This window comes from Otolemur garnettii, unplaced genomic scaffold (assembly GCF_000181295.1).
Source record: "Otolemur garnettii isolate 467f Iridium unplaced genomic scaffold, OtoGar3 scaffold00001, whole genome shotgun sequence".
NCBI classification, from domain to species: domain Eukaryota; kingdom Metazoa; phylum Chordata; class Mammalia; order Primates; family Galagidae; genus Otolemur; species Otolemur garnettii.
This window is the reverse complement of record NW_003852396.1, coordinates 3,604,389-3,627,184: the sequence shown is the minus strand read 5'-3', so window position 1 is coordinate 3,627,184 and position 22,796 is coordinate 3,604,389. Positions and strand designations below refer to the sequence as shown.

The window sequence follows — 22,796 nt, the reverse complement described above, 5'->3', positions numbered from 1 at the left end:
CAGACATATAAGGGTTTTTTTGCATATTATTAAAATTAGGTAGAGTATAGTAAGCTGAAATGTTAATTATAATGATCCTCTCATTATCTTTCTATGAGAATGGAGTCAGTTTAACGAGTGGCAAAAAAACAGTCACCTCTAGGGAGGATAAGACAAATAACTAAGAATGATAAAATACACTGGGGGTAACAAAAGGTCAGTGACGGATCCACATGTACACAAATACCTCTTAGAACACTCCCAAATTCCTGTAGTGGCATTTCAGAGTTTGAGAGAAATGGCTTATTCTTATTTTTTTTGAGGAGTCAGTTGACAGAGCTCAGGGTTGTGTAATCACCTAAAAGTTAAAGGGGAAGATGCACCATAGGCCTGGTCCCACCAATCACCCTCCCTCCACCCAAGGAGAGAAGTTGGAAACAGAGCTATAGTGGACAGGGTTTTTTTTTAGTATATTATTGAAATTAAGTATTGGGGTATATTATGTTAAGATAGTTATTGTAATCTCACAGGTAGCCAGAGACTAACTAAAAAATAAAGTCATAGAAAACAAACAAAAAATTACAAGGGTTTATTATAGAATATCTATGTAACACAAAATGAGGCTTTAATCAAGAAACAAAGAAATAGAATGTTTATAAAACAAGGAGAAAAAGGGTAGATGTAAATTCTGCACATTTTGTAATTGAATTAAACACAAATTGATTAAATATTTCAAAATTTCAATCAAAAGGCAGAAATTATTGGAATAAAATTAAAAGAAAACTTGGTCCAAATATATGCACTGCAAAGGTGTCATGCAAACGTACTTGATTCAGAGGCACAAGTCAGGTAGGAGGTGTTGGCAGAGGTAATACCAGCCATCATTACTCTAATACTGTAATCAGAAAAAAAAAAAAAAAACCTAAGAAAACTAAAGATCAGTATCTATTTTGGACATAGATATAAAAGTTCAGCAATGTATAAAAAAGATGACATATCATGACCATTTAAGATTTGTTCCAGGAATGCAAATTTGCTTAACATATGAACATCAATGTGATACAAGATACACAGTACTTACAAGTAACAGAGGACAAAATGACATTATAATGTCAGTAGGCAGAAAAGAAGCATTTAATAAAGTTTCATACCCATTCATGATTTTAAAATATTAATAATTCCACTTGAACAACTAGGAATAAAAATGGACTTCCTCTAACTGATAAAGAGTTGCTATAAAATTCAAGCGCTAACTTCATACTTAATGGTGAAGGACAGAACGCTTTCCCTCTGAGGTTAGTAAAAGCACACGAATTCTGCTAACATTTAATATTCAGTATTTACCACAGGATTTAGAAAGGGTAAGTATAAAAGAAAAAGACATCCAAAAAGAAAAAGATGTCCAAAAGATTTAGAGATGGTAAGTAAAAAAGAAAGACAGAGTCCTTCTTTATTTGCAGAAAGCATGTTCTTTTATATAGAAAATCCTAAGGAATATATACACACAAACTATTAGGAATAAATTAATGCAGTGGGGTTGCAGACTTCCAAATCAGTATATAATAATCCATTATATTTCTTTTCACTGCCAATGAATGGCATATAAATGATATTTGGAAAACAATAAAATGATGACATTCACAATAATATAAAAATAGGAAAATGCACTTCATAATGATTTTGACAAAATGCTATGGGGTGGTGTTCATGTGTGTTGAAGCCTGAATCCCTAATGGGATGGTATTAAGTAGAGGTAAGGACTTTGGGTGGTAATTAGGTCATGGATGCGAGGCTCTCATGGATTAGATGAACAGCTTCATATAAAGAGGAGAGACAGAGCGGCTCCTGTGGCTCAGTGAGTGGGCGCCGGCCCCATATACCGAGGGTGGTGAGTTCAAACCCAGCCCTGGCCAAACTGCAACAACAACAAAAAATAGCTGGGTGTTGTGGTTGTGCCTGTAGTCCCAGCTACTCGGGAGGCTGAGGCAAGAGAATCACCTAAGCCCAAGAGCTGGAGGTTGCTGTGAGCTGTGACACCACAGCACTCTACTGAGGGCGATAATGTGAGACTCTGTTTCTAAAAAAAAAGATGAGACACGAACTGTCTGCTCTTCACATGTGGGAACACAATGAGAATAGAGTCTTTTGAGAAATAGTGACCACATAGATCAACTGTGCTGCACCCTCATCTCAGACCTGCCAGTCTCCAGAATTCTAGTAATACATTTCTATTGTTCAAAACTCAGTCTACAGTACTCTGTTACCAACCCAGACTAACTGAGACACCAAAGAAATACAAGATCCAAACCAGAAAACATAGTGGACAGAAATTAATGAAGATCTAATAAATGGTAAACTACACTATCATCTTGAATTGGAAATGTTAATACTGTTAATACATACCCTGCTCCAATTTATCTACAGATTGAATGCCATCCCTCAAAGAAGTTTATTAGCAAAGATTTTAAAGTTAAATCTCCAATACAGTAATACAGGCTAGCAAATCTCTAATACAGTAATACAGGCTAGCCAGTAGTATCTTCATGAACAAGAGCAAAGTTTTAGGAGTTGTATCTCAATTTAGAAACTTACTACAAAGCTATAGTAATCAAGATATTGTGGCACTGGAATACATATAAAAATACAGATCAAAGGAGCAGAAAGAAGTCCAGAAATAAGTCCCTATGTTTATATCACCTGACATCCAAACATCCCAAGGCAATCTAATTGGGAAAATAAATAGAGTTTTCTATTAAGGATTCTGGAGAAAATAGGTATCAAGATGGAAAAGACTGGAGTAGGAGCCCTACCTCACATCATATGTGAAAATTAAAATGATCGCAGATTTAAATTATGACTCAGACAAAAGCATGGGAGTAACCCTTGTGACCTCAAATTAGGTAATGATTCTAGATATGAAACCAAAAACATGAGCCAAAGAGGGATAAATAGATTGTTTTTGGAAATAAAGAGGAAACTTCATTCAAATATCATAGTAAGTATGACAAAGGAAGTAGACTAAAAGATTTCTTGAAAGAGTAATCTATAGTCAGTTTACTGGCTTTCTCTCCTTAAATCCTCCCCTTAACTGAATTTGAATTTCCCATTGCCACTTTACTTTTCTCTGTCATTATCAACCATGCCTATGATGAAACTCAGCACCCCATCCTCATTCCTTATCTTGCTAGACTTTTAATTAAATCATAAAAATATGATTTAATTTTTAAACATATTAAATATTAATGATTTTAAAAATATTTTAATTTTCAATATTATTAATTTTTTTATTAAATCATAAAAATATGTGTGCATAATAATGCATTTATGGGGTACAATGTGCTGGCTTTATATACAGTTTGAAATACTTACAACAAACTGGTTAGCATAGATTATAGCCACATTCGACATCTCTGACCCTCCCTGCCATATACTTTATAATATGGTTACTGTGGATTCCAGTAATGCTTAAGCTCCTAATTGGATAACAGGATATTGCCAGTTCTCTTGTAGACAGTTCTTCTTTGCGTCTCTAAATATGCAAAGGCCAAGGCTCAGTCCTATTTGCACTTCTCAGTTAAAAGGAACATTTCTTGTGCTTCTTTTAAATCTTCAGGAGACATCTCTTGCCAATTTCTTGCACTGCCTGAAACACAAAACTTGACCTTGGCCAAGGGAAGACTCTGCCAGGTCCCATCTCTAGCAAGAATGTTCTATCATGAAAAAATTTTAATAACATTTTCATAAGTCTTCATAACCTGAAGCTAGGCCTAATAGATGCAGTCACTTGAGGTTTTTGATCCTGAGATAATAAACCCATTCAAATCTTGGCAGTATATCAGAGCACGTACACTGAGGGAAGATATGAGAATAGGTCTCATATGTGGGGCTGAAAACATGTTGTTTACTAAGTTATTTTACCATTCAGACATATTATGATCACTATCCAGCAGAAATTAGAGAACTTCATTATCTGTTTTTATCATAAAGTATATGTAGAGTATCTATAAATGCAATAAAATATGTGCTGATTTTTACTTTTATCTCCATACTCAATTTTTTAAGATTATTGATGTCCTAAAAGCCTCAATAATGTTGAGTTAAAAAAAGTAAACTATGTGGACAGATGGTGTCTTCTCAGAATGCATGAAGACAAAGCATCTAATGCCTTAATGCTTCGTTTAATATTATGCGATACTTGTATTGTCTGTGTCTTATGTTGCAAATTCATATCCTGGATCTCTATTACTGCCAGGTCCTCCCATGTTGAATTTTTTTTTTTACATGAATTGACTGGATTCTACACTCAACTCAGACGAGTAAGTTTTAACTAAACTTCAGTTGTTGACCAATAAAGACTCAAAAGTCAATAAAAGTTAATGAATTAATTGTTTTGAATGGCCATGTCCTCAATTAAAACTGATTACTCATTTGCACCCAAGGAGTTACGTTTTGATTTTGTGTGTGCAAGGAATATTTAAAGAGCCTTGTTTGTTTTATTAAGAAATGAGTTTGGGTTTTGACAATTTATATTCAACATGCAAAATGTTCAATATGCTTAAAAAATAAGATTAGGAAATATTTCCATTTTTGGTTAGAAATCTCACAGAGACTATACAAAGTGTCTATTGCAGTGCTATTTCCCAATGTAGAAACCATCACCCAGTAAAATATACATTATGTTCTATAGTATAAGATTATCTTTGAAATTTTATTCTCTTTATCATGTGCTCAATTTTGTGGTCATGTGTGGGTAAATTTTAATTTGCTTGGCTGTTTACTTTTATTTGAAATAATAGCAATTCAGATATCTAATGCATTATACTGACACTATATGTATCTGATTAAGTAAGTTTTAATCTAAAAATTAATTATTTTAAGTTGTCCATGATTTAACTGGTTGATATACTTTTTTACGATATTATTCTGGTATTTCTAATAAATGATCTGAATAAATTTTCTAAGTATATATAAGAAAAGTCATTGAATTTAATATGACATTAAATTTTCTAATACCAAGAACAACAAAAGTTATAGAACCTGCCAAAATTATAAGCCTGGCTGTTAAGTGAAATAAGGTCAGAATTCAAGGTCTTTGCCATGCTTTTTGGCTATCATCCAGTTACGCTAGGTCTTCTCTTTGTCTACCTTACAATCAATCTGTTAGGTTGAATGAATTGTCCAAAATATACTCTTTCAAAGTGCTGCTTAATTGCTATTACTGACATTATCTTTTGAAATATGGCATATCGTTGGGCTGGAAATATAATCCAATTAAATCTGATAATGTCTGTACTATAGAATATTAGAAAATTTTATTATATTTATTCATAAGCTTATTGTACCATTTGAACACGGTTAGGTATACAATTTACCAAAGTTATGAGAATAAGTTTTTTGAATCATGGATGTGTAATAAACAAACCATTTGTCCCCTTGTTAATTTTACAGTCTATTTGCATTTCAGCTGTCTTTCAGATTTAACAATTGAGTGCTATTGTATGCAGCAAGAACTGCCTCTCCCATTGCACCTTTGATCACCAATGTGAAGAAATGTGAAAGCCTTACCCAGTCTTCTCCCGATATACCTTCAACATCTTATTATGGTCAAAAGCACATGTGGAAACCACGGATCTTGTCTGTGTCTTCCTTGTTCTTCATTAATAGATCAGAATAATAATAGATTACTCTTATATTAACTGTTTAAAGATCAAATATTCTAATAAAAACAAGGCCTATTGATCTCAAGGTGGCTCTATTTAACAAATAAATATATCAAAATAACAAAATTGCCTAATTCTAAAGACAGTGGGACATTCTGATGGAAGCCGACCTCAACATGGTCATCACAGTGGTCAACAGGCCTCTGCTAGGAGGCCTGTCCTTTTTTCCTGACCTGGCACCACACTCCAGCGTTCTCACCCAATCTCACCCGTGATGTTCTGGTTTACAGTTGACAAATATGGGTATGAATAGATGCCTAGAAATAACTTAGCATGCCATCTGCAGATTTTTAATTCAAATAGATTATTTATCAAAAAAGAAAATGGAATATCTGGTGTTATAACAATGTGCTAGAAATGGCACAGCACTTTACTCTCATTGAATCTTGGTTCATTATTAATACTAACTAATTGTATTTATGGCAGGGTAAAAAGAAAAACAAGTTGCTTATAGGCCACCACATTTACATGTGATTTCCTCCTATATTTTCTTGAAATACACCAAACTTTCCAAATTTGACTCCTTTAAATAACATTATTCAGCAAATTAGAACAGTTATTTGACATTTTTCAAAAATACACAAGAAGTATAGTCACTTGCATTTTCATCAGCAAATAGTCTTGATTTAGGATAAGGTAATACACTTAGCAGTTCTAGTCATCAATATTTCCTGCCTCTTTTAAAGAAGAGATTGTCTTTAAGACTGTAAAATATATCAGTGAAGATACCACAATCACTTGTGTTACTATTTCTTGAATTTCTCCTAAAATGCATAAGGTATTTATTATGGTATCCAAGATACCAGAACAAGAAAATTTAATGTCAATACTCTTACCCACTAAAATATTTGGAGTATTTTTTTATTTATGCAAATATTTATAAGAAAAGGTTGTTCAAATCAGAGAAAATAAAAATAAAACCGAGAGGAAAGAGAGGGAAGCAATTATCAAAAGAATTACAGAAATTATTTTATTTTATTTTATTTTATTTATTGTTGGGGAATCACTGAAGGTACAAAGAACCAGGTTACCCTGCTGGCATTGGTTAGGTGAAATCCCTCTTATAATTGTGTCCCACCCCCAAGAGATGTGTCACACGCCTTGACACCCCGTTCCCTCTCTCCACTCCCCCATTCTCCCACCCTCCCACTATGTACTACCATCAGTTGTCCTCATATCAGAATTAAGTACAGTACATTGGATTTTTATTTCTCCATTCTTGTGATGCTTTACTTTAAAACCAGAAAACCATAAATTGTAATAAAAACAGAGCATGAAGTCTTATTTACCCATGCCATTGTAGCTTCTTTAATTTCCAATTATTTTTTTCTTCCAAGGTATTTTTACTTAATAAAGAAAACTATGCTGTTAAGATTCTTCTCTTTCTCATGTGATACTGGGTAATAAAGCTATTGTTGGCTTAAAGCTGCCAAAGTATTTCAACCTTGGGAAAATAGACTACTTTCAGTTCAGAAAGTTAGCAGAATGTCAAATCACTTGATTACTGTTCTTCTATTTCATCTTGGCTCAGTTAGTATAGGATATTGTAATTATGAATTATCTGTCATCCAAGGCTTCCTGGTGTGTGTATAATGGCAAATGAACTATGCTAAGAATTTTCAGTAATATGTGTGTAAAGCTATTAATTATATGATGCACAATAATTGCATTGGTATATTAGCTAAGAATTACCCTTATTAGTTTATTTTACAATCACATTATTTTTGCTTTGCCTTCAGCTTACCCACTTCAAACAAAAAAGTAAAGTAAGAACATATATTATTTTCACTGGCAATTTGAAATGATATTTTCAACATTATGTAGAATTATTGGGTTGAAAATGGTGAAAAAGTACATTAACCTACCTATTTTCAGATTATTTGGGCTATACAGATAATTTATTGATAAAAGAAAGAATAGTAATTAGAAACTCTTTTTTGTAAATGATTTTAAAATGGGCTTTAAAATTCCAAATAATTTCTATGTTGGTAATTATTGAAAGCAAGCCAAGTTATATTAATTTCTATTTTAGCTAGTCATATGTGAAGCATCAGAATTTCAGTCTATTAAGAAACAATCATCTCTTTTTAGAGATTAGAATGTTGAAATCTGAAAGAGTAAATTTAACTCTTTGAATATATTTGTGGCTAAGTAATATTGAGAACTAATATAGGGTTAATGCTTTACAGCAATTAAAATATGCCCTGTATTTTTAATATTGTAACAGAACTCATTTTTAGGTATGCACTTAACGCTAATCAAACAAAGATTAGAAAATTATTTTTGAAAAGAACACAGAATATTATTTGAATACATCCAATATTTTACAAGTTATACTACACGTATCCTAAAAAGAAATAATCATACAGATCCCCCAGGCATCTTCAAACTATGGCCCACCAGCCACATATGGCCCACCTAGGACATTTATCCGGCCTGCCAGGTGTTTTTGCCACCGCTACCTGTCCTGCTTAGCAGCCAACTCCTCCCGGGGCCCACAGTCTGGCCCTCAAATGGTCTGGGGGACAGTGAACTGGCCCCCTGTTTAAAATGTTTGAGGACCCCTGCTAGAATTTTAAAGATAGTGATCTGAACTGTTTTCACTTTTTGAATAAATGCTTCTTTCTTCTATCTCTTTTTCTTTCCTTTTATCTTCCATTTTTCCCTTTCTCCCTTCCTCACTTCCCTCTTCTTTCTCTTTCTTTCTTTTTTTCTTTCCACAGGCAAGTGAGAAATCAAAGAGGAGACATGTAATGACATGGAATAGTGGTATTTGTATGATTAATATTGAAAAGATGGTAGCCACTATATACAGTGATCAAGCTAGCTAAAAAGTCAAGATAACTTAGAAAATAAGTTGCATCTTGATGAGAAATAAATTTTTTTTCCTTGAGGTGGTGCCTGTGGCTCAAAAGAGCGCAGGCCCCATATGCCGAAGGTGGCGGTTTCAAACCCAGCCCTGGCCAAAAACTGCAATAAATAAATAAATAAATAAAATTAAATTAAAAAAAATTTTTCCACAGAGCACAGGTCACTATGAGTATATTAAAAAATTATTCTTACTGTATTATTTTGCTGGATAAATTTAATTTCTAAGAAAAATATAAAACCTCTTCTCCTTATACCTGAGTCTTTATTTTCTTGTGGTTCAAATTCTGTTGACTCTTTTTGACAGTAGTAATAGTTTCTTTCTTTCTTTAACTCTCTCAGTCAAATTTCCTGGTTGATATTATAATTTCCTCAATTTTAAGTAAAACAGAGATGAAAGTGTAAGCTCTGTTGTTCCTTGTTCTGGTGTGCATCCAAATAATCTTTCAGATGCTTGGGATCTTAGACTGTGACATTGCAATTTTAAAAATGGAGGATGATAGTAAATTCTTTTTTTTTTTTTTTAGACAGAGTCTCACTTTGTCACGCTTGGTAGAATGTGGCATCACAGCTTACAGGAACCTCCAACTCTTGGGTTCAAGTGATTCTCTTACCTCAGCCTTCTGAGTGGCAGGGACTTCAGGCCCCTGTCCAATGCCCAGCTATTTTTAGAGATGGCAGTCTCACTCTTGCTCAGGCTGGTCTCCAACTCCTGATCTCAGGCCATCTGCCCACCTCGGCCTCCCAAAGTGCTAGGATTATAGGTGTGCACCAATTATTAATAAGAAAATCATAAAATAAATAGAGACTTTCATTCTTCTTATTTCTAAACCACAAGTCAATTTTCTAAGTTTGCTTTAAAAGGCAATTATTATTTTAATTATATACCTTTATTTTTTCCCATACAATTGAGATAATAGTGTCTATCCCTGTCCTCTTTTCGTGTATTGGTAGGCAATTGTTAGGTAGATAACAAACAGTGTGATTAGAATTTCTATATAGTTGAGAAATTAGGGGTTTAGCTCTGATTTGTTTGTTTAGGTTTTGTTTTGTTTGGTTTGGAGTAGGGAGCCAGCAGGTACTCTTTTACTGTTTTATTATTAGTTAATTGTAATATTCAGCAGTATTAGAATATACTTCAATTAGAATATTGAAGATGAATGTTGTGGAATAGTAGAACAAAATTTAAAACTATATTTTCCCACATGTCAGCAATTCCTATTTGACTTAGAAAATTTACAAAGTTTCTTTTTTATGTTTATCATTTGAAGTAATACACTCTGCATTCATTTAGAATTACTCCATTGTATGGCAGGCAGTGTGCTAAAGGTTGGCAGACACATATTATGTACTTGCCATCAGCTCTGGAGGCAAAGGAAAGAGGGAGACAGAAATGCAAATTGGTGATAATGAACAGTATGATAATGCCAAGAAAAAGTACTGGGAGGAGAAATAAAGCTGAACTGATCTCTGTGCATGGAATGGTTTAACTGGCTCTGAGTTTTAGGCTTAAGGGAATGATTGACGTAAATCTCCAAGGTTGTCAGCCAAGATGATATGTTTAGAATCTGTAGATGTTATCATATGACTGGAATGAGTGGGACTAGTGGAAGATTTAACTGGAACAGGGACTGGAGCAGGAATACGCAGGATCTGGTGTGCTTCATAGACAGTACGTCATTGCCAACATGCTGGGGATCACCAGGAATGTCACTGCTAACGGACTTTACTCTGGTAAGTGATTAGCAGACATTTGTTTTATTTGTTTCAGGAGATTTAGGAAAATTAGATTCAGGAAAATTAAGTTATTTGAAAATTTAAGTGTGTATTTTAGGCTTGGGACCAGAAATGTGAAGTTATATATGTTATACCCAGAACAATCACTGTAGAAAAAGTTGTAAAATTTGTCAAAAACCTCCCTTCTATTGTCCATACAGCTGAATTCACCAATCTACATAATTTTACAAGTGAATATGGACAAATTTAAAATTACGTAATTTTAATACTATTTGAAACAATCTAGGGAAAAAAGCAAAAATTGTGCTCCCAATTTTTTCTTTTTCTTTTTCTTTTTATAAATTCTGCTTTATGATTGGGCAACATTGTTACACAAACACATCAAGTAGGCCAAAATAAATAAATAGCAACTTTATAGACCATAAAAGAAACCTTTTATCTTTGGCATTTTTAACAATCTTATTCAAACTAAGTACTTACAGTACAGCTAAGTACATACATAATAAAAGTTAATGGTATGCTCGAAATAAATTTTTTTGTAAAAACCTTTTTTACAAGATATTTTTGTCCTTTGAGATTGTAATTAACACGGTCTCACCACAAGTACAGCCAGACTCAGAAGGAGTGTAGAGAACACTCTGAACGCTGGGTTAGTTATACCAAAAATGGCTGACACCTGACCATATGTCCAAAAATATAAACTATAAATAAAAATTACAAACAAATGTTCTTTTTAGAATAAAAGCTGGGCCTTGGAAGCTCTGGGGCTTCCCAGTCCCACCCCCACCAACCCCTGTTGGAAATTCCAGCAGTTTAGCTGAGCAGGGAGGGTGCAGGTCAGTGGTGGTGGCCGTGGGGTCAGCGGCCTCTGCTCTGAGGCGGGAAGAGAGTGAACAGATTACTGGTGGCCTTTTTTAAAGTTTAACGTTCTTTTTTGCAGTCTAGTCATCACTGGTCTTCTGCTTCTTGGTATCAGCTTTATCATTCTCATTGTCCTCAGTGTTCGCTGCTGTTACCTTCTTCCCGGTTCTCCTTTTTGTCCCCAACTCTTCCGCTTCTCCATCTGTCTCCTTATCAGCCTCCTGCTCCACATGTTCCTCCTTAGCAAGCTCATTGTCAGGGGCTCTTCCCCTCTCCACCTCCCCACAACTTCCCTCTCTTCCTTCATGTCCTTGGTGGTGATCTCAGAGCTATGTGGAGTGTCTGCCGTGGCCAGGCTGCGGGGAGGGAAAAGAAAGGAGCTCAGGGATTCTGGCAAAAACCTATGCAGCGCCCAGCAGTGGAGGAGTGAGACCGCCCTGGAAATGTGAGCAAAGGGAAGGAAGCCAGACAAGATGGTTTTTCAGAGAAGCAAGAGGAGGATTTTTCTTAACAAAGGCTGGGGCATATTAACAAAACATGACAAAACTAGAATTGAGGATGCAACTCAATATATGCTCATATATACTGCCAAAATTAAAAAAAGAAAAGAAAATCTGGGATATATCTATATCATAATTTATGTGATTCATTGCGGATTTGTCAGAATAGTTGAATATTAGCAAGTATAAAAATATAAATCATAACATTGATAGGTGAAAGAAGAAAGTAAAAGGTTATCTTCATAGTTGCAGATCAGGTATTTCATAAAATTCATTGGTTATTGTTGCTAAAAACTCACACACACATACATAAACAAAATGACAAAAATAGTGACCTAAAATACTAGTAAGATAGAAATGTATGCATAGATAGAAACTGTTTTATCATGATGGCTGTGTGTGTGTGTATCTATAAGAAACCATCCCCATACTTAATGGTGAAATGTTAGAAGGACTTCCATTAACTCTGGATGCCACTATCTTGTTATTTAATATTTTTTCTAACTAATGCAGTTGGAAACGCAAAGGGCAGAAAAAGGCAATTTTATTAACATTCATCAGAAAAAGACATAAATAAGTTAACAGTGAAACAGCTATACAAATGACTAGTAAGCAGTTTTGTAGTGACCAGTGGTGAGCTACCAGTCTGACAACTAAGTTTGCAAACTCATCCTAGAACTAGTGCTACGGATTCATTGCTGAATAACACTGTAGTCACCTTTGAAAGATTCCTCTTGAGAAGCTATGCACTGGTGCCAGTGCCCACTCTTCACAGAAATTTTGGAATTCTTTCTGGAACGGCCATCAAAGCTGTTCTTGTATTATTCTTGACGTCCTGAAAGTTATAAGAATGTCTTCCTTACAATATTTTCTTTTCTTGGGGTAAAGAAAAAAGTAGTTGGTGGCCAGATCAGGTGAGTGGAGTGGGTGTTCCATGACAGTTATATGTTTATTGGCTAAAAACTCTCCCACAGACAATGCCATGTGAGCTGGTGCATTGTCAAGATGCAAGAGCCATGAATTGTTGGCCAAGATTTTCAGTTAGGATTTTCCTTGTTGTATTTCTATTAATGTTCACTGTTTTGCTATGCTTCTCATAGTCATCAATTTTAACACACAATTTGATGAATTTTTGCAGTGTTTTCATTAGTTCTACTTCTTACTGGCCACCCTGACCTCTTCCATCACTGGCTCTTTCTCTCCCCTCATAAAAGCATTCAATCCATTTGTACACTGCTGTTCTTTTCATGGCATTATCCCCATTACCTTGGACTAATATGTCTCTGATTTTACAAGAAATTTAATGTTTCTTTTTTGCTTTAATTCAAGCTGTGACATTCTTGGGACAGCACACAAAAACATGCAGTAATGAACCCCACTTAGCCAAACACCATTACACATGACACTCACAGGACTGTGAGACCCTGATATACCTTTGTTATGAAAACTTACTGAGTTATTTATAAAGTGCTGCCATGAAAGCACACGAAGGCGAGTTTTCAAACTTACTTGTCAGACCTCATAGGTTTATATGTGCTGATATGAGAGACACTGTATGATCCACAGGGTGAGTGAAAATAGCCTGTTACAGAGGAATGTGTATAACAAGGTCTTATTTCCGTAACTCACACAAGAATAGACTATTAGTCTTCCTGTTTACCTCTCTTAATGGTACTGAGAATATGAAATGTGAACGGACTTTACTTTTCACTACATAACATTTTTCTTTTGTTTTTATTAACCATAGGCATGTATACTTTATCCTTTTAAAGATACTACTTTAAAAAGCCATAAAAATTACCTTCCTTAATTATCTTGTACTTTAGTATTCTTTTCATATTAAAAATTTCAAATCAAAAGCTCCTGGATATATATTGGAATGAATATATATCACAATCCAGTCTTATTTTGTTATTTTAGCCTTTATCTTTTTACATTATTCTTAGTTATCACTGTTTCAAATTAATACTACACCTCTTTTTCCCCCACTTCTTTGGGAAAACATTGAATCATAAGACTCAATAACTAGTTTTTTATCATAACAAGTTACTCATAAGTAGTTCAAAGTGAGGGGAATTAAATTTTTAAAAGCCATGGTCAAGAATACTGGCATTGGAATTTGTGGTTTACAAATTAAGGGTATAGATCATTGCTTCTAAACATTAGTATAAGTATGGGCTTTAATGGGCTCAAAATAGCCTAATTCTACTTTTACATTAGCCTAAGGCAAAATTTCCTCTCATTATATAGGAGACAAAATTTTATAACAAAGTAGATTGATGAGGATTTCATTTAAGACTTTTGAATTGGCAAATGTTTATGAATAGCTCAAGAAAGAATTCTGTTTCTAATGAGATCAGAAAGCAGAGATGATAACCCATGAAATGAAGTATTTAGAGCTAATGTAAATAACTGAGTATTACCCATGGAAATAAGCATGGGATCCTCTCCAGTTTGTGAGGTGAAATGAAATAGTCCCTACATAGATACCATTTTGGCTTAAGTCAAAAATGGATTTTTAAGTACAACTAGACTGGATTGATTTATACTGCATGAAGGAATTTTCAGCTGTTTATTTTGACTATTTGTCTTTACATGGTTTCTTTTAACACCTTTATTTCCTTCATACTGAAGCAATAACAGAACAGTGGTCACAAAATTTCTTAAAATAATTTTTTTCTAAAATCATCAACATGAGATATGAGAGATTTTCATCTGGTATATAGACAGGCTGACATTAATCAAGAGCAAATTTAGTGTTGTTCTGAGTATCAGAGTTGAAGATGCATCCTAGAGATGGAAAGCTTTGTAGTTATGCTGGTGTTTCTTTGTTCAGTTGACTCTGATTTTCAAGTTCACTCATATATGCATGTCAATGACATTAAGTGGAGAACTTAGGTTCCATTAATTTTCGGGAAATTAAAATGTTCTTACCAGAATGATAATTGGCATGTTTGACTCTAAAACAACAAATTATTTCTTTTATTGACTTTGCCTTCTAAAATCTCTCTTTGATTCTTACTATTTTACTTTTTTTAGGATTCAGATTATTGGAAAGTTATAGTTGTTATTATTTTTGTTTTGTTTTTTTAATAGAGATATAGTTGCATATTCTCAGCCAATCATAGTATTATTAATTTTTATTTGCTGCATTACTAGAAACTTCTTAAATACTATAATTTTCATAAAATGAAGAATTTTAGCTAGACAATTTTCAAGGATGTATATAAATGTGTTGATAATTTCTTAAGTTACTGTTTTTTGATGAAATGATTTTCCCAAATCATTGCTCCATTGTTGTTTTATGACTTTGTATAATTGACAAAATAAATCTGGTTTTCTCTGAAGACTAAAGGTTTGCCAATTCAATTTTTCTGTGACATTTTGATAGCACATGGCATATCAACTGTTCTATTAAGAAATCTAAGTATTTATTAAATTAGAGAAGTAAATTTATTGATTAAACAAATGAAATGGAAACCATTCCATCTAGTGGGTCCATGTAGCTAAGAATACATGGCATGCAATAAAAAATATTTATATTTTTATAAATACAAAATATTTGTATACTTCATTTAGGTGTCATATATATGTCCATTCATTGTCTGTACACATAATTGCTATACATGTCTGACAATTAAGTTCATGAACTTGCCACCACGTAGTTACATTAGCAGCACTGCACAAACAACTCAGTACCATTTCATGACCATAAGCATATGAATGTCTTACAGTTGTGTTTGTGTCAACATGTGGTGATGTCATGCTGAGTGGCATTCTTCATTATTATTGGGTGTTTGTATGTGCTATTACAAGAATGTCAGAGCTGAGGTAGAAAATGAACAAATATTAAATTTCTTGTTAAAATTGGCAAGAATGGAAGTGAAATCAGGGATATGTTAGTAACGTTTATGGGGATAATGCTGTGAAGAAAACAGCAATGTACAAATGAATTAAACAGTTTTTCTGAGGGGAGAGAAAGTGTTCCTGATGAAGAGAGTCAAGAGTGCCAGTAACAAGCAGAACTGATGAAAATATTGCAAAAATTCATAGAATTTTTGTTAAAATTGTCTGCTGACTGTAAGAAGCATAGCAGATCAAGTAAATGTCAATAGAGAAACAGAAAATCTTAACTGAACATCATGGCCAACAACTAATGGCTCTTGCATCATGACAATGCACCAGTTCATACAGCACCATCTGTGAGGGTGATTTTAGCCAGTAAATGTATAACCGTATTGGAACACCCACCCTACTCAACTGATCTGATCCCCAACTATTTTTTCTTTACCCAAAGACAAAGGAAATGTTGTAAGGAAGACATTCTAATGACCTTCAGAATGTTAAGGGTAAGTCAACAACAGCTTTGATGGCCATTCCAGAAAAAGAGTTCTAAAATTTCTTTGCAGGGTAAGCACTTAGCTTCCCCAGAGGAATACCTGAAAGACAACCACAGTGATATTCAGCAGTGAGGTCTGCAGCACTTATTCTAGGATGAGGTGAACTTAATTGTCAGGCCTTCTATGTAAATCTTTCTTAGAGTAAGTAAAATAATGGGAAATATAAGGCAATACCAGGCATAGTGGCTCACACCAGCACTTCTGGCACTTTAGGAAGCCCCTTGGGCAACATAGCAAAACCCTCATCTCCATCGAACAAACAAAATAAAACAAAAGCCAACATATGTAAGTAGAGACCTTCATGCCCTCATATGTTCTTAAGAGACTTTAGCATCATTTTCTTTTATTGGTTAGCAATTTCAATGTTGAAAATTAAAAGCTGAAAATGAAGTTGAACATCATGTCAAAAAAGAGCTTAAAATACCACCTTCTCCTTCATGAGTCCACCATGAATGTATGGACTAATGCTTTACAAAATGTAGAATGTGGAGCCTGTTAAAAACAACAGATGCTAGAGGGTGGTGCCTGTGGCTCAGTAGGTAGGGCACTGGCCCCAAATAGAGAGGGTGGTGGGTTCAAGCTCAGCCCTGGCCAAGTTGCAACAACAACAACAACAACAACAACAAAATAGCTGGGTGTTAAAAAAAAAATAAACTGGGTGTTGTGGTGGGCACCTGTAGTCCCAGCTACTCTGGAGGCTGAGGCAAGAGAATTGCCTAAGCCCAGGAGTTGGAGGTTGCTGTGAGCTGTGTGACTTCATGATACTCTACCGAGGGCAATAAAGTGAGACTCTTGTCTCTACAAAAACAAACAAACAAACAAACAAACAAACAAAAAAAGCTGCTAGAAAACTAATGGTGAAGTCAGATTTGTTACATGTTGCATGTGGCCTAGGGACTGGCCTTTTAGCTAGAACTGGATTTGCGTCTAATGCAGGTATTAGAGGGACAATAAACTGGGGATTTTTCTCAAATTTAACATATTCAGTACTTGGATTTTTACTTTGCCCAAACATACTGGGCCCAGAAGACTATGACACCGATTCACAATAAGCAGAAAAAATGACTACTAGCTAGTAGGAAACAGCTGCCAAACAGATTAGAATGCTTCTGTTGTCCCTACAGTAATTTTTGGTGGGAAACTAAATTATTTCATGTAAATATATATCTTGGAACACAGAATTACACACAAAAGAGGTTTATCTAACCTAGAGATTTACGAAATTGTGAATGAGTGATTTTCTCATCTTCATTACAGCAATTTATCTCAGACTGCAAAATTTAATTATGGATTTCAGAAATTCTGTTAAAATGGAGATTTTGATTATGTAGGTGTCGGGTGCAGCTTGAAATTCTAAATTTTTAACTCTCAGGAGATTTAGATGCTGAAGCTGCTAGTTCAGGGACCACAATTTAAGGAATGAATCAAATATGTCACTTAGTCAGCTGGTCAATATACTGCTTCTAAACTCCCATTTTTCACCAAATGAATATGTACAACAAAAAAAATTCCAATAAATGTTTAAAGAACTTTTTTACTTTTCCCTTCTCATATACATGGTGGCCATAAATTTTGTGTGTAATTTAAAATAGGGTGAAATTTAAATATACATAAATTTCATGTGCAATTTAAATAGTGTATAATTTATGGCCATCCAGTATATAAATATACACATACACACTCTGTATACACACACAATATATATACACAACATATATATTTGTGTGTATGTATATATATATATACACACATATATTGTGCATATTTGTGTATATATGTGTGTATATAGAAAGATGTTAGTGTCTTTTTGAGGATATTCTTTGGTGAAAATTATCTAAATCAAGACATTTAATTATTGCATTCTATTCATTATGTGTGTTTAGTATGTTGTTTAATACAGTATTTCTTCTTTCTCACCAGAGGAACTTATTTCTAGTGTAAACACTGACCAAAACTCCATGGATCCCTCTAGTTAAGTATTAACTCATTATTTTCTTCATTCAGTAACACAAACTATCATTTATGAATAAGATATTCCCAGTTACTATGAATAAGATATTCCCAGTTACTTCTTTCTCACCAGAGGAACTTATTTCTAGTGTAAACACTGACCAAAACTCCATGGATTCCTCTAGTTAAGTATTAACTCATTATTTTCTTCATTCAGTAACACAAACTATCATTTATGAATAAGATATTCCCAGTTACTATGAAACTGCAAGACTATTAAATTTGGACTACCTTTATAGATTTTAAATTAAATCTGGGAAAAAACATAAACAGTATAGAGAAGGATCAGTCCCATAACACAAACAGAGATCAGGTGCAAAGTAGGTTTTATCAGTCCCATTTCTCAAACAGAGAACTTAAAACTCATAGAGATTAAGCTACTGTTTATGTTCATATAAATGGTGGAGCTGAGAATATAACTCACAGCTATGTCAATAGTGGAGCTGAGAATGTAATTCACAGCCATGTCAATGCAAATTCTCCCATCATGTCAACATCTTGAGGCTGCAGAAAAGAATATTTAAAGGGAAAAAGAGAATGAGTAACAGCTTGATTCTGTCAGGTTTTATAATATTAAAATATGTTTTTTATTATTATGTCCCTAAAATTTATGACAAAATACATTGTATATATGTATGTATGTACACATGTGTCTATGTGCATATGCATGTGATAAACAAAAAATTTTTTTAAAAAGCCACTGTGGGTGTTACTAGCACAGTGTAGTTTAGGCCAGGCTTTCCAGAGGCACTGTCTGACAAAGTCCAGGTTCCCCAGACCCCCTTGTGCTGACAGAGTGCTAACAATACCCTGGTGCTTTAAATGGAATGCCTGGTGCTCAGCGCCAGGGCTAGCATTCCAGAAGATCTGTTTGACCAGAGTGTGAGGATTCCACCCGTGGTGCCATAGTAGGCCCAGTAGTCATCCTGGGGTAAGAACGGACGCCTAGCAACTAACGATTACTATCGACTGAGCTGTGCCAGGGTACGGGTGGGAATCACTGAAGCAAGCCAGGAAGGTTAAAGTTTACCTTTTCACCTACTGAGTATATTTTGAAATCATATAATGTATCCTCATAATTCTTTGCCCTTTTTATCCCCATTGTTTAATGTGAATGTTTGCTTGGGGTGTCCAGTTCATGGCTTTGACAGAATAAAAATAAAAGGATCTTTGAGTAATCTGCTTGGTGCAGCCCTTCCCAGAAGCTCCTGACGCTGGAAATAGCGGATGACTCTCCAGGCCTCCGTGGTTATCTGCTGAGTGTGCGTCTTTTCTCTCACCGTCACCCTAGTCCCTGCCCATTGTGGAGTTCCCCCAGCCCCACAAACTACATGCTAATGATGGAGTTTAAAAGGTAGAAAAAATAAACAGTTCTAAAGTTTCTCATATCCACCAACTCAGAGTAAAACTCTTGACTCCTTCCTCTAATATGACAACTTCATGGAATACTGTTTATAATTTCCTTGTTTTACTCTGTAGTTTATCATACTTACATGCATTTCTATATCTGATTTAAAAAAAAAAAAACTCCATCTTCTTTGTGAGAAACAGGCAGGTTGATACACAGACTTATTAACCACAGAATGCTACAGAATATTCATTATGTGAATATACTACATTTTATGTATCCATCATACTCAGGTGGTCATTGTTTTTGGATTTTTTTTTCAGATTCTACTATTAACTAAAATGTTTCTATGAACATCTTCCTGGTGGTGAATCCATGTAAGAAATCTTCTTTCCTAGAAAGTGAAGACTATGAATATTTTCTTCTTAACCAGAAAAAATTAACTAGTTTTCCAAAGTTTTATCGATATGCTCTCTATGAGTAAAATGCATCTGTTCAACTGTATTTCGTGATAGTTTTTATTACCATTTTCCATTTCATCAACAAGGCTGAGAATTACTGAGTGTTTCTATTTTTCTATTTCCTCCTCTGCTGTGTGCAGTAATATATTTTGCTCATTTTACTATTGAGTTGTCATTTTTCTTATTAATTTTTAGCTGTTCTTTAATATGTTCCAGATAACAAAACTTGTCGGTTATAGATGACAAACTTTCTTCCAGTCTGTGTTTGGTACTTTACCCGTGGTAGGCTTTAAGGAACGGCTATCATAATTGTCTCAGTGTGTTTAACTCCCTCCCCCTGTCTCTCTTCCACTTTTTTATAATCTAAGAATGTAGATAGAATTAATATATATATTCCAGTAGAGTTTCATAACCTTAGAAGTTGTATCTTTCACATATACATCTTCACTCTTCAGGAATTGAGCATGAAGCAAGGATTCACTCACTATCTTACTCTTTTATGTGAATAATCACAATGTGTTGAATAGTCCACACCTTACCCACAGGTCTGTGCTGTCACTTGTGTATGGATAAGGTTTCGTGCCTTGTGGGTCTGTTTAACAGTACCCTACCAGTTTAATTGAACAGTTTATCAATTCCACAGTGTCTCTGTTAATGTAACTCAATATGTGCATAAATTAGGGCAATTTTCTCCACCATATTCTCCAGACATAGCTCAGATTTTCTTTGTCTCATGGGCATTTCAAATCAAGTGCTCAAACTATAGTCATGCATCCATATAACAACACTTCAGTCACGTATGAACTGAATATATACCTCTGGTTGTGTCAGAGTGTACTACCATGTTTTTACTCTGCCTTTTGTATGTCTAGACATGTTTAGATACACAAATACTTAGCTTTGTGTCACATTTGCCTACAGTATTCAGTGTAGTAACATGCTGTACTTTATTTACAGCTAAAGGTCTGGAACTTTATTTATTTTTTTTTATTTTTTGAGACAGAGCCTCAAGCTGTCCCCCTGGGCAGAGTGCCATGGCATTACAGCTCACAGCAACCTCTAATTCCTGGGCTCAAGCGAGTCTCCTGCTTCCGCCTCCCAAGTAGCTGGGACCACAGGCGCCCGCCACAACGCCCGGCTATTTTTTTGGTTGCCGTAGTCATTGTTGTTGGCGGGTCCGGGCTGGGGATTCGAACCCGCCACCTTAGGTGTATGTGGCTGGTGGCTTAGCCGGTTGAGCTATAGGTGCCGAGCCAAGGTCTGGAACTTTAGAAGCAAAAGGCACCACCCTGTAGCCTGGATATGTAGCAGGCTATGCCATCTAGACCAGTATAAGTTCACACAATGTCAACATTGCCTAAGGATGTGTTCCTCAGAATATACCCCAGAATTAGGTGATTGCTGACTGCACCTGTAGGACCTCAGTGGTGTCAGAGTGACTCGGAAAGGCTACATTGCCATGCTCTCAGGCCTTCACAATCATGCTCTTCAGTATGATTTTTTTTTAATCAAATTTAAGGTCCTCATTTATAGTTTTCAGTATAGATTTAGACTTTTCCTCATTGCACCTTAATTACAATTGGCATTCTTATGACTATTAATTGTGTATCTTTTAAGAATTACTTTAAAATATATTTCCAGGATAGAACTGACTTTTCAAATAGAGAACTCATAACTTTCGATTGTATAAAATCTTCTTGATTGAAAGAATTATTAATATAGCTTTTATTATTTGTGAATAATACAGTCATGGCTAAGTTTTGTGCCTTATACTTGTAGTACCAGCTACGTGGGAGAGAGGCTGAGGCTGAAGGACAGCTGACCCCAGGAGTTCAAGGCTGCATTGAACTATGAATTTTCCATTGCACTTTAGCCCAGGCAAAGTGCAAGACCCTGCCTTAAAATGATGACGATGATGATAATCTACATTAATATTGATAATCTACTACATCAATATAATAATAATAATGTAGTCATAAAAATACATAATCTGAAAAAGTGATAAGTTTTCATTGTAAATATATATTTTACTTCTGCTTAATACTTAATAAAATTGGTCTTGGACTCATTATATATTATACTGCTCCCAATTTTTAAGGTAAAATTTTAAGAATTTCACTGTGAAAAAATATACTTGCTGGGCAGCACCAGTGACTCAAAAGAGTAGGGCACCGGCCCCATATGCCAGAGTGGGTGGGTTCAGACCCAGCCCCAGCCAAAAACTGCAAAAAAAAAAAAAAAAAAAACTTGCTATAAGTTTTTGATAACTCTCCTTTAATAAACTGAGTCCTCTTCTAGTCCTAATTTTAGAATTGCTTCTAAAATTAATGGTTGCTTAAATTTTTCAAATTATCATTCTGCATCTGTGTAGTTGGTCATATTTTTTCTATTTTATTAATTTGGTAAATATAAATAAATTTTCAATATTAATCATATGCTCTTGGTAGACGTCAACTAAAGAACACATGTTATGTTGTGGCACATCTTTTATATTTCTTTTATAAAAACATATTTCATTACTGATTGCATTTGTTAGTGAGGAAAATATTTTAATTCACTTAATGGGCTTCAATTACGTTACTGTTAATTATGCAATGAGGTTTACATTTTGTCAGTTTCAAACACAAAAGTATAAAGTTGTTAATGTGTAATACTACCTTTTTTCTCTTAAAAGTCTGACATCATTTATTTACTTTCTTTAATTACAGTATTTTTAACATGTCATATTCCTTCTTTTTTATTATTGGACAAGTTGTTCAATGTTGTTAGTCTTTGCAGAGAGCTGCCCATGCCTTTAATGTCCTTTGTAGAGCACGATGCCCTTTATGGCGTCACTGATGTGCATTTATAGATTACTTTCCTTTTCATATTTTATTTTTTGTCTAGTCAATATTCCTTTTTTTTTTTTTTTT

The 22,796-nt window shown here is 34.5% G+C and overlaps 1 pseudogene; it reads left to right on the top strand.

The window, feature by feature from the left end:
- The first annotated feature begins 10,255 nt into the window (after positions 1-10,255).
- Positions 10,256-22,796, top strand: part of LOC100950142 — a 23,121-nt pseudogene continuing 10,580 nt past the window's right edge.